The 11,270-nt window shown below is 44.9% G+C and overlaps 1 pseudogene; it reads left to right on the forward strand.

Moving 5' to 3' along the window:
• The first annotated feature begins 992 nt into the window (after positions 1-992).
• Positions 993-4,722, forward strand: LOC136499496 (uncharacterized; annotated as a pseudogene).
• The last annotated feature ends 6,548 nt before the right edge of the window (positions 4,723-11,270 follow it).

The raw sequence follows: 11,270 nt of genomic DNA on the forward strand, positions 1-11,270 counted from the left end.
GGAGTGGATGCTTGTTACTAACCTTAAAGCAAAAAGATCAAGCCATTCTTCAAAATCCAAGAGCTAGCTTCATGGTGAAGAGTAGCCGCAACAATAGAGGGAAGGGCCCAAACACACGCCTCTGTGCTCAGGATGGAAGAGAGGAGGAAGGAGAGGACGACGCCAACTTTTTTATACTGCCATTTAATCACCGTCAGTTCTTGGCTAGATCTGACAGTGATAGCACCAAATCACTGTTGGTTCTTGGGTAGAACCAGCAGTGATAAGTGCAGTGATAGTGATGTGGTCCTTCACTGTCGGTTTTAGCCCAGCCCCAATCATTTTCTCATTTTCAAGCTCAGAACCGACAGTGAAGGTACATCACTGCCCGTTCTCATAAATTCGGCAGTGATGTCCAAATCTATAGTAGTGACAAACCCACGGGTTTAATTAGTTTGTGGGTTGGAATGGGTTTGGTTGAACTATAAAAATATGAGGTGAGGTGGGTTGAAGAAGAGAGTTAATTTGTTATGGGTTGGATTGGGTATGGGGTGGATTTTAACCCATTAGCAGGCATAGATTAAATAGAATACCAGTAAATGACCTTCCAGTGACGTGGCATTTTGTTTTGCAACTATAATTGCTCGCAAATAAAAGAAGTAAAGATTAGGCCGGTTGGCAATACTCACAATGGTTGTGGCGTCATCGGGGAGCTTCATCATGCAGAGGGGTGGCAAAGCTGAATGGCAGTGCTCCCTGATTCTAGCCAGTTGCTTGGTCAGGATCCTCGTGCTTTCAAGTAGCCACTATCTACCCTGAAATGGCCAACCTGCGTAAAGGATATACAGAAGCTCACAAGATGCATGGCCACTCTCAGCCGCTTTATATCGTGCCTCGGCAAAAAGGGACTACCGTTCTTCAAACTACTCAAGGCCTCCGAGCGCTTCTCCTGGTCGGAGGAGGCTGATATAGTTTTCGAGTAGCTCAAGTTGTTTCTCATGAAGCCTCCGGTCATGACGGCGCCTCAACCAGACAAAACCCTACTGATCTACATCGCCGCCACTTCTTGCGTCATTAGCACAGCTATCGTTGTCGAGTGCGAGGAAGCTGGACACACCTATAAGGTGCAACGTCCGGTCTACTTCATCAACGAGGTTCTTAATGAGTCCAAAACTCATTACCCTCAGGTTCAGAAGCTGTTGTATGCCATTCTGGTGATGTCGCGTAAGCTCCGCCATTACTTCGAGTACTACAAGATCACCGTGGTTACCGAGTTCCCTCTGGGGGACATCCTCCGCAACAAAGAGACCAATGGCCGCATCATCAAGTGGGCTGTCGAGCTCGGCACTTACTCCATCGAATTCAAAAGCAGGCCTACTATTAAGTCACAAGCGCTGGCTGACTTCGTCGCTATGTGGACCGAGATCCAAGAGCCCATCCCTGCTGCTTGCCCCAAGCACTGGGTGATGTACTTCGACGGCGCCCTCAACATCAACGGTGCTGGTGCTGGCATTTTATTCATTACTCCGACCAAGGACAAGCTCCGAACCTGTCTAATTCTTGTGTCTCTGTTGCCTTCTTGTTCTTGATTACGCGCACCTCTGCCGATTAATTTACCTTCGTGGGATACCCCTCGAAGGACTACCGAGCATCTTTTGTCGACACCAGCCCCAATCATTTTCTCATTTTCAAGCTCAGAACCAGCAGTGAAGATACATCACTGCCCGTTCTCACAAATCTGGCAGTGATGAAGACGGCAGTGATGTCCAAATCTGTAGTAGTGACAAACCCGTGGGTTTAATTAGTTTGTGGGTTGGAATGGGTTTGGTTGAACTATAAAAATATGGGGTGAGGTGGGTTGAGGAAGAGAGTTAATTTGTTATGGGTTGGATTGGGTATGGGGTGGATTTTAACCCATTAGCAGGCATAGATTCAATAGAATGCCAGTAAATGACCTTCCACTGACGTGGCATTTTGTTTTGCAACTATAATTGCTCGCAGATAAAAGAAGTAAAGATTAGGCCGGTTGGCAATACTCACAATGGTTGTGGTGTCGTCGGGGAGCTTCATCATGCAGAGGGGCGGCAAAGCTGAATGGCAGTGCTCCCTGATTCCAGCCGGTTGCTTGGTCAGGATCCTGGTGCTTTCAAGTAGCCACTATCTACCCCCCTGTGGCAGTCATTCTATTTGGTTGAGCAGTAGTACCGAGATTGTTGGTTAATGGGAAGCGGGCGAATTTATCTTTGGCCAGTGTTTTCATATATTTATTGTGAGTTTGTAAATAAGGGTCAAAGCCCAGTGCACAAAAGGGGAAGCTTGAGCTGGATGCTATGCTCTGCTTTGTTGTGAAACCTAGCAGGTGCAGAGTTGGGACTGGAATAGGACATTGTAAAGGCCTTGTCATGGCTGCCTTGGTGTCCACTTTATGTAGAATGCACTGACAAAGAGGAAATTCGTGTCTGGTGGGCGAAAAGTGCAGGACCTCAACTCTTCAAATAGCATGGTTGTAGCCTTACCCTTTGTCAAAGATACAGACTTACCGCTGGGATTGGTAAAAGCGTGGGTAGGTGCAAAAATGGAGCCTAGTGATGGTCAAGATTGGTAAAGCAAGATTAAGGCAGTGGAATGTGACATACCATTATGTGCATCTCTGCCATGCTGATTTGATGAGCATAGTGAGTGGTACTTGTTACTTTATTAGTCAGGCTCGATACCCTCTCACATTCCAAATTACTCCCTCCGTCCCTAAATGTCTGTCGTTTTCGTTTTCCGAGAAACAACTTTGACTAAATATATATTAAAAATATTAATATTTATGATACATAATTAGTATCATTGATAGATATTTGAATCTAGTTTTTCAGCGGCTATGGGTGCTAGATGTATGCCACACGGATTGGCCATTGGCTTTTCCCCCAGAAACCGAAGAGCAAGTGGTGGCTACAGACATTAGAGAGGTTCATATAACCAACGGAAGGATTTGGACCAGCAACCTTGCATGGAGACGCTTGCCGAACCTTCACAAGCTCCAAGTAGTTGAGCCCACAAACCCTTGGGAGACAGAAAGAAGAGATGAATTCATGGCTATGGTGAATCTGGAGCTCCTTGACCTATCTGGGAACAGCACCATACAAGTCTTGCCGAGCCTTTCGGGTGCAACAAGCCTCAAGACACTGATTCTATATGGTTGTGTTGGGTTGGAGCATGTTGGCCCTCAACAACTCCCTCCATCACTTGAATCATTCTCATTGAATACCGCAGGAGAAGATGAGGATCTCAAGAAGAAGAATGTTGAAATATCTTACATCAGCTTGGCTGGGTGTGTAAGATTAGCAAACTTTATACTGCGTGGGTCACTGCCAAACCTTGAGGAGCTGGACCTCTCGCACACAGCAATCAAAATCCTTGACCTTGGAGAGGTGGTTGAAGTAAAAAATCTTCAGCGGGTCTTCTTGATGGGATGTGGGCAGCTCCGCTCAATTTCATGGCCCAAAACCAAAATGTACAAACTAAGGCTGTTGTGCATTGACACTCGGGCAAGAGGAGGAGAGGTGGACAACAGAAAACCAACATGGTCACGTGATTGTTCTTTGATGGTCTACCAGCAGGACGAAGTAAAGGAGTATTGCCATGCATCTGTTGCCGTTGCAGACATGAGGTTCCTTCAGTCCTTGGAGTTTCTTAGGACAAGGGCGCCCATTCGATGTGATGAGTGGAATCTCTGCTTGTCATCTACCAGCGATGATGATGGAAGAGGCTGCCACAAGGAAAAGATGGGCAGTCATTATAGCACTGGACAGCTAGCAGCTGCTCTGTCTCTGCCCAAGTCATTAACCTACCATGACATCAGCATTGAACAGATATCTGCAAAAATCGATATCAGCAGTAGCAGCAGCTCAGCGCAATTTCTCCCACTAGACTTGCACATGCACATTGGTGAGGGAATTAGTGACGTCACCGACAAGTCCAGCACGCGGGCAAGGGATGCAATACGTAGTGTGATGGACAGTGTGCAGTCGTTGCACGTGCACGACAGTTCTTCCATCACCAGTGTTGCCCCTGAACACACTTTTGGGACATATATAATGAATGGGCTCAAGTGGTGCTGCGTGGAGAGATGCCCCAAATTGGATACTGTCTTCGTCACTAACTATTACTGGAGATGCTTTTCTAATTTGGAAATCTTTTGGGCGGCTCATCTCTTGATGGCCCGTTCTATTTGGAGCAGACCAAGAGATCTAAGGTTGTATGCAAGGGATTCATCTGCACTTCTGCCCGAGGCTCAGATATGTCCTCCCGATGGCTTCGAACAATACCTTATCCAAGGTGCTGGAGACTCTCCACATACACTGCTGCGGTGATCTCAAGCAGGTCTTCCTCGTGGAGCAAGAGTTCCTAGAGGAAATAGCGGCCAGACATGAAAAAGGCATGCTGGGATTCCCAAACCTCAAGAGCCTATACCTGTATGATCTCATCAGTTTGCAACAGATCTGTGAGGCAAAGATGTTTGCTCCGAAGCTCGAGACCATCTATATCAGAGGCTGCTGGGGCCTGAGGCGTCTCCCAGCCACTGACAGTCGCCGCCGTGAAGATGGCCGCCCTGTGGCCGTGGACTGCGAGAAGGATTGGTGGGATAAGCTGGAGTGGGATGGGATGGAGTCTGGCCACCACGCCACCCTCTTCGAGCCGAGCCATTCCAAGTACTACAAGAGGCGTCACCTGAGGAGCACGGTTCTCCGCTGAGATAGCCGACGTGATCACCTACTTGCTGCTGGCTTCCTTCTTCTCCTGGTACGTACACACATGATCAAGCAACTTCCTCCCCTTAATTATTTGTAGTAATTTATTTCAAGTTAATTTTGTTTCTTGTTCTGTGTGTGCTGATGTTGGATTGGATCACTCTCTGTAGATTCATCTGGTGTTGGATCGACGGGATGACGACGACAGTGCTTTCTCTGCCACTGGGTATGCTTCCATATATAGCAATAGCAGTACTGACGCTGCTGTGGTCAACCAAGTTGCTTGCCAAGTCTTCGGTGTGTTTTCTCTCAAGACAAGAATGAAAATAATTTGGTCTCTGATGCTAGCTACCTACTTGGATTTGCATCAACCAAGTTGGTGTGTGTGTGTGCAGTGTGCAGTGTGCTTGATACCGGTATGTGTGAATTCGTGTGTATCTCTCTTGAGAGAGAGGCCGACTGATGTATCCTCCTTTGCTTTGGTTGGGTTTGACTGGTTATGTGTGCGCGCGTGTGCACTCAAAAACTGAAATAAGAGGCTGGGTTTGATGCCTCCACAGAACCAAACCCCATGGTGTGCAAGTGTTGGTTTTCAGTTTCATTGACTGTATTGGACACAATGTATATGCTTGTCTGTGATCCATGCAGCAGCATGCTAATGCTGCCAGCAAATTATTAAATGGCTTGGTTTGATCTACATGGAGTGTTAACTGATTATTTGTTTCCAGTATTCATGCATACTACAAGTTTCGCTAGCTATAATAGCTAGTGTATGGGTGAATTCAGGGGAGAATAAGCAATAGCACTGCCATATAACTTGTGCACAGTGTTTATCGGGAGTTGGTGTCGTGCGAATGGGGAGAGCCTAGCGAAAGGGGTTGTGCCCAGGCCCAACAGTGGTCCTCGACGTTTCCCCGTACGAGAACTCCCGCTACCTGCAAAATGAGATGCTTTGTGCACAGTTAATTCACCATGGCGACGGCATGCGAAATGCGGGCCATACCCAACACATTGTTTATATATAGGTGCATTCAGGCAAATGCAAGTTTGTTAGCTGCTTCATACCTGGTCTAGCTGGTACAGTGCTTCTTTCTTTTCTTTTTTTGTTTTGCATTTGCATAGCTTCAGAAGTTGATTTGGGACTTGGGAGCACAAGTTTTGGGGTAACGTGCATAGGTAGCCGTTCTTAATTCTTATGGATTTAAGTTGTTCATCTGAATTTTGATACACTAAATTGACCAAAGTATGAGCATCTATAATTGTATATTCCGAATTACTATATTGAGCCTTGCGATGGTGTTCGCAGAACCAGAGGATCTCTGTTCTTCTGCTGTTGGTGGCCATTTTTTTGGGAGTTAGTGCTGCAAGCTTATTAGCTAGTAATAGTACATGCTATATCTATACGTAGCTGTTTTTCCAGAGAGCCGTAAGTATGGTATGGTGTCAAACAAGAAAATGAAGGTTAGTAAGAATGAACAGAGGTCTACATGGGTTTGAAGCCATGTAAACACAACAGACCTAGAGAAAAGAACAAAAATAAATAACCCAACTTCGAGTACTGGCCTTGCAAACTTATTAGGGTTATAAAAAAAGTTTTTTTTAGATAATGGATTTTCATTGATCCAGATACATCCTTGCTTCCCAACATCCTCTCCTAAAATGGCCAGATTCAGTGAGTGGAAGTCGTCAAGTCCACCGCCCCTAGTGTGTCATCACTGCGAACCTCCACTGCTGCTATCTTCATTCGCTTCAAGTAAGCTGACACCATGCTGGTTAGCCCACCTTCATCTGTCATCGTCCAGTCAGAACTAGCCGAACAGACGTGAGCCGATAGGATCCGCTTCCGCTTCGTCGGATTCTTAGGCCTTCGCCACCCATAGGGCAGCCATCGTCATTGGGATGGTCGTCGCCTCTGCCGCCCCTGCCCATGGGATCCGCCTCCTCCTCGCTAAGATCCTTGCACTAGCGCTCAGGCCGTCGCCGCCCTAGGGTACCAATAGACAATCGCAAGGAGCAAACAATCACCATGCCCATATGCCTATAACACCCTAAAATTTGCTTCTCTTGAAATAGAGCTAAAATGATTTAATTTTGTATTTTTATGCTCATGAAAATATGGGAAAATAATATATTTTTATTAGATTAAAAATTATCTTAAGGTAGAAACGTGTTTGTTACATTCATGCCGGTCGCACCTTCTGTTTCTATGTGCAAAATGTGTTTTTTTTAAATACATTTAGGAGACGAATATCTATCTCTAGGAATTTTCCAGCTTCTTTCTAGAATTTAATTACTACCTCATTTACCTTAATCTTTATGTTCCAAATTCCCAACAATCTTTTTGTGAGCTCCAAATACTTAATTTGGGTTTATCATATTCGAAAGTGTCTCTGAGAATTTTCCCCAAATTTTCGGAGGTCTCGGAGTATTTTTCGTGGCTTAAATGTCAATTCTGGACTTTTCTAGAATTATTTTATTCATGAAATTAATTAATTCCGAAAATAAATAATACATCTCATTTTCCAACCAACTCTCAAAGCCCACGTGGAATAATCCTAATAAATCTCAAAGGCCCATGCATTTATTTACTAATGAGCTTTAATGATTATTTATGTCCATTAGTAAATATGGAGGGTGCAATATCAATTAGTACATATTGCTAGTTGATGCAGATATGAAAAGTTTTTCTCCCTATAAATATGTACCAACCCCTTGGGCAAAGTATACCAAAACTACTGTAAGGGAAGCCCCTAGTTTGGAAAATCTCTCGTATAGTAAATTAGATTTTTCTTCTCATTCTCTCGGCGTCGCCGTTGGCGTCGCTGACACGCTGCCCAACGTCGATCGCAAGAAGGCCCTAGGTGAGTTCACCATCTTCTCTTCTTATTCCTTGTGCTCTCGGCTCGTCAAACCGTGGCCTCTAGGGCCCAAACCAAGCGCTCCGGGGAGCTTCTCGACGCCGGTAATGGAGCTCCACCGCGCCGGTTTTCTTCTCCGACCGGTGACTCTCTCTCCCCCTCCTTTCTAATTTGGGCCATCCAGATTCAATCCAACGGTCCAAGATCGCTCGTACCCCTTCGCCGGGTTTATTTATAAAAGAGCTCCTGCAGTTTCGCGTAATATAACCCGCAGTCCATGGCGCACTTCCAGAATACGTTTTTCTATTCCGAAAGCGTAGTTTCTTTCTAGTATTCAGAATATGTTTTCTCTTTCAGAAAGCGTAAAATCCCTCTATTAGATTCAAAATATGTTTTCTTCTTTTGAAAATGTAGTTTCTTCGGTTAGATTCAAAATACGATTTCATCTATTTACTGTTTTGCCACTAGTCTTATTTAGGCCATAAAATCTTCGTTTTAACTCCGTTTCGATCCATTCAAGTTGCGTTAGATTCATAATTGAGTAATCTACATGTTCATCCTACTGTTAAATGTATTTTCAACTTTTGAAATTTGAGGTTAGATTTAATCTATTATTTTATTAAAGGAAATCTTGTTTAATTAATAACTTTTTTTTGTTATAGCTCCGATTAGAGTGATTTTCACGTCTGTGTGCTCGTAGCGAGACGTAGATTCGTTTTATAAACTTTTCATCTTGATTTTATGTTTGGTGTACTATTCTAATTTAGATCTATTGTTTGCTTTGTGTATGATTGCATGGATGCTTGTGTGATGCTCTATGATCATGTCCAGTCGGTGAGCCATACGTGGAGAATCAAGAAGCAGATCTTTGAAGGTTTAGACTAGAAGAAGGATCTAAGTTTAAGGCAAGTATAGCATGGGATCTTCCTTGTTGTCCTATAAACCTTTAATCATTTAATTTATATTGCATGTGTCTACCTTGGCAACCGTAGTAATTTTCCTAGCTATTTAATATCTTGAATTCTTTGTCACCTATGGGGTATTGCATTGGTTAGTATGATGCTAATGCTCAACTGAAACCATAATTTTGTAACTTGACTAATGGTATATGCAATAAACATTAAAAGATGCTTTTTAGCAATATGGAATCAGGGGGCTAGAGCATTGGGCTGTTTTTATGGTGCTCTAGATTCCTCTCCCTAAGGACTTATTTGTAAGTGATCATCCGAAACTTATAGTACAGCTGTGAGGGCTACATGGCTCTGGCTTTAGCTCAGTATGAGGACATTTTCTAGCTTGTTAGTGGTTATCTTTATTGGCGTAAGAATGGCTTGACAAATCGGATATAGTGCGGCCTCTGTCCCCTTGTGTATAGGTTGCACGTCATTGTGTCATAGGGAAGGGGGGCTCTACATCTGTTTGCCGAGTGAATCTAATGGCCCTAACTTGTTAGACGAACCTTTGAAAGGCTTCATAGTGAACCCTGTCGACCTTCCTTGGAAGTGGGTCAAGAGATTAGCTACCTCGGGCGAAAGGGTAAATCATGACTCATAGTGAAAGTGTACAACCTCTGCAGAGTGTAAAACGGGTATATCAGCCGTGCTCACGGTCACGAGCGGCCTTAGACCCTTACAGAATAGACAATGAACACTAATGATACGGATGATGAAGATGTTCATTAATGATTACTGTTTATGCTATTCATTATTCATATTTACCTGATCATGTGTTTATATGGAATTGTGATAAACTTGTTGCTACTCCTATGCTAAAATTATGACAATTAAAAGCTAATCGTAGTTAAACTAGTGTCAGCCTTTTGAGCCTCATGAACCCCATGTTATATTTGTTGAGTATGACATGTACTTATGCTTGCTTTACTTTTTAAATATTTGAAAAAATCCCAGATGGGTACCAGATTGCTAGAGTTTGGAGAGATTAGGCTTGTGATCAACCAGTTAGTTGTCCCTATAGAATTGGAGTCTTCACCCGATGATCGAAGTTGTCTTTCCGCTATTTGCTGTCTAAGATTATATCCTTTATACTAAGTACGTTATATATTGAGCATTGTCTTTTGATATTACCCTTATTTGTATATATATGTGAGATTTGAATTCCTGGGCTCACAAATGGTGTGTATCTGGTTTTGTTCTTAAAACCGGGTGCTACAATGTCGTAGCCGCCTCTCCATGACCAAGCCATCCATGAGCAGCCTGCACGCCCTAGACACGCCGCCATCATGTAGCCTACGCCGTCCATGTGGCTGCTTGCATGCCTTAGGCGCATGGCCGCCACCGCCACTGTCGCCCACTTGCTGCCATGGATCCGTGTGGGGGCAGTAGAATCAAGCCACAACGGAGTTGAATGGCCGCTGCCGATGCAAGCAGGTGCCCGGCCACCGTGGCTAGATCCGGGACGTTGGCTCATTGGATCTATCTTCCCTCGGCGTGGATACGAGCCACCATGGCACTGACGCCGCTAATTTCACCTAGACATCGACAAACTTCCTCGACGGGAGATGCACGCGTGCTCCACCAATGGGGGACCAGCCGCAAGGGCCCCGGCCCACTGCTACTGTCCTCGCGGGCCTCTGGCGACCTCGCTTAGGCGACGGTGAGGCGAGAGAAGGGGAGGGAGGCGGGGTGTGTGGCGGCGACCACCCAAGTCGCCCATTCAGGAACTGACTTGCCGAGGCCCTTGAAACTTTTGTGTAATTGAATTGCTCCTCCACTGTAAGCAACTAAGCACACTCTAGCACATACTCGGTACAGGGATGGATATATCACTCACGATGTCTGTAATTGGCTTACGAAGAGGAAGAGTTTAACACATATAAGGGTAGGTTACAAGGCCAGGCGAGCGTCTGCTCTCTGCCGCCGCCGTCCGGACCACTTCTCTCTTTTTCTTCCTCGTGTTCTCCCCTCCCCTCTCCTCTGCTCTCTCTCTCTCTCTCTCTCTCTCTCTCTCTCTCTCTCTCTCTCTCTCTCTCTCTCTCTCTCTCTCTGTTCTTAACTCTCCTACAAGCAAAGCTGATTACGCCACCCCGAAGCATTTGGAGTTGGGCTTCTTAGCTCATACGGGCCTCGCTTCCTTCATAGGCCCGTGATTGGAACCGGCCTATTCTCCTAGCGTTTTCTCCTTCTGATTTCCCGCCATTACGCTCACGCCTCCACCTTCCTCTTCATGCTTGATGGTGACAGGGCTCCTGACATCCACTCTGTTATGTTCATCACCAGGGAAACATTCAGAATTGAAACCACTGAGCACCGACAGAAAAAATGCCATGAACAACATTCTGATATGGCAAGGTTAGGAGAGGTAAACAAATCCATCACTATGTCAAAAAAGCAGACAAGTGATGCGTCTAGACGAGGGACGTGGAAAAAACACAACGATGGTAGGATTCAAGATAATTGGGTTTCCAGGAAATTGAGAGAAGTTTCTTGGCATTTTGTTTCTATAATCACTTTTGCAAGCCTGCCTAGGAAACATGAGGGACCGGAGATCTTACTTGAGAATTAAAATTAGAAACAAAATGAACAAGAGTACAGACAGGGAGTTTACGAAACAAAAAAAACTTTCTCAGTTATTGCACCAAAAGCTCAGCTTGAGGACAGCAGTCTGGACTTGATTCTTGTCCATGGAAGTGGCAGATTCAGACTATTCTGTTTCTTTGTCGCCTGTCAGCTATGCT

The sequence above is a fragment of the Miscanthus floridulus genome, chromosome 13 (genome assembly GCF_019320115.1).
Source record: "Miscanthus floridulus cultivar M001 chromosome 13, ASM1932011v1, whole genome shotgun sequence".
NCBI lineage: Eukaryota > Viridiplantae > Streptophyta > Magnoliopsida > Poales > Poaceae > Miscanthus > Miscanthus floridulus.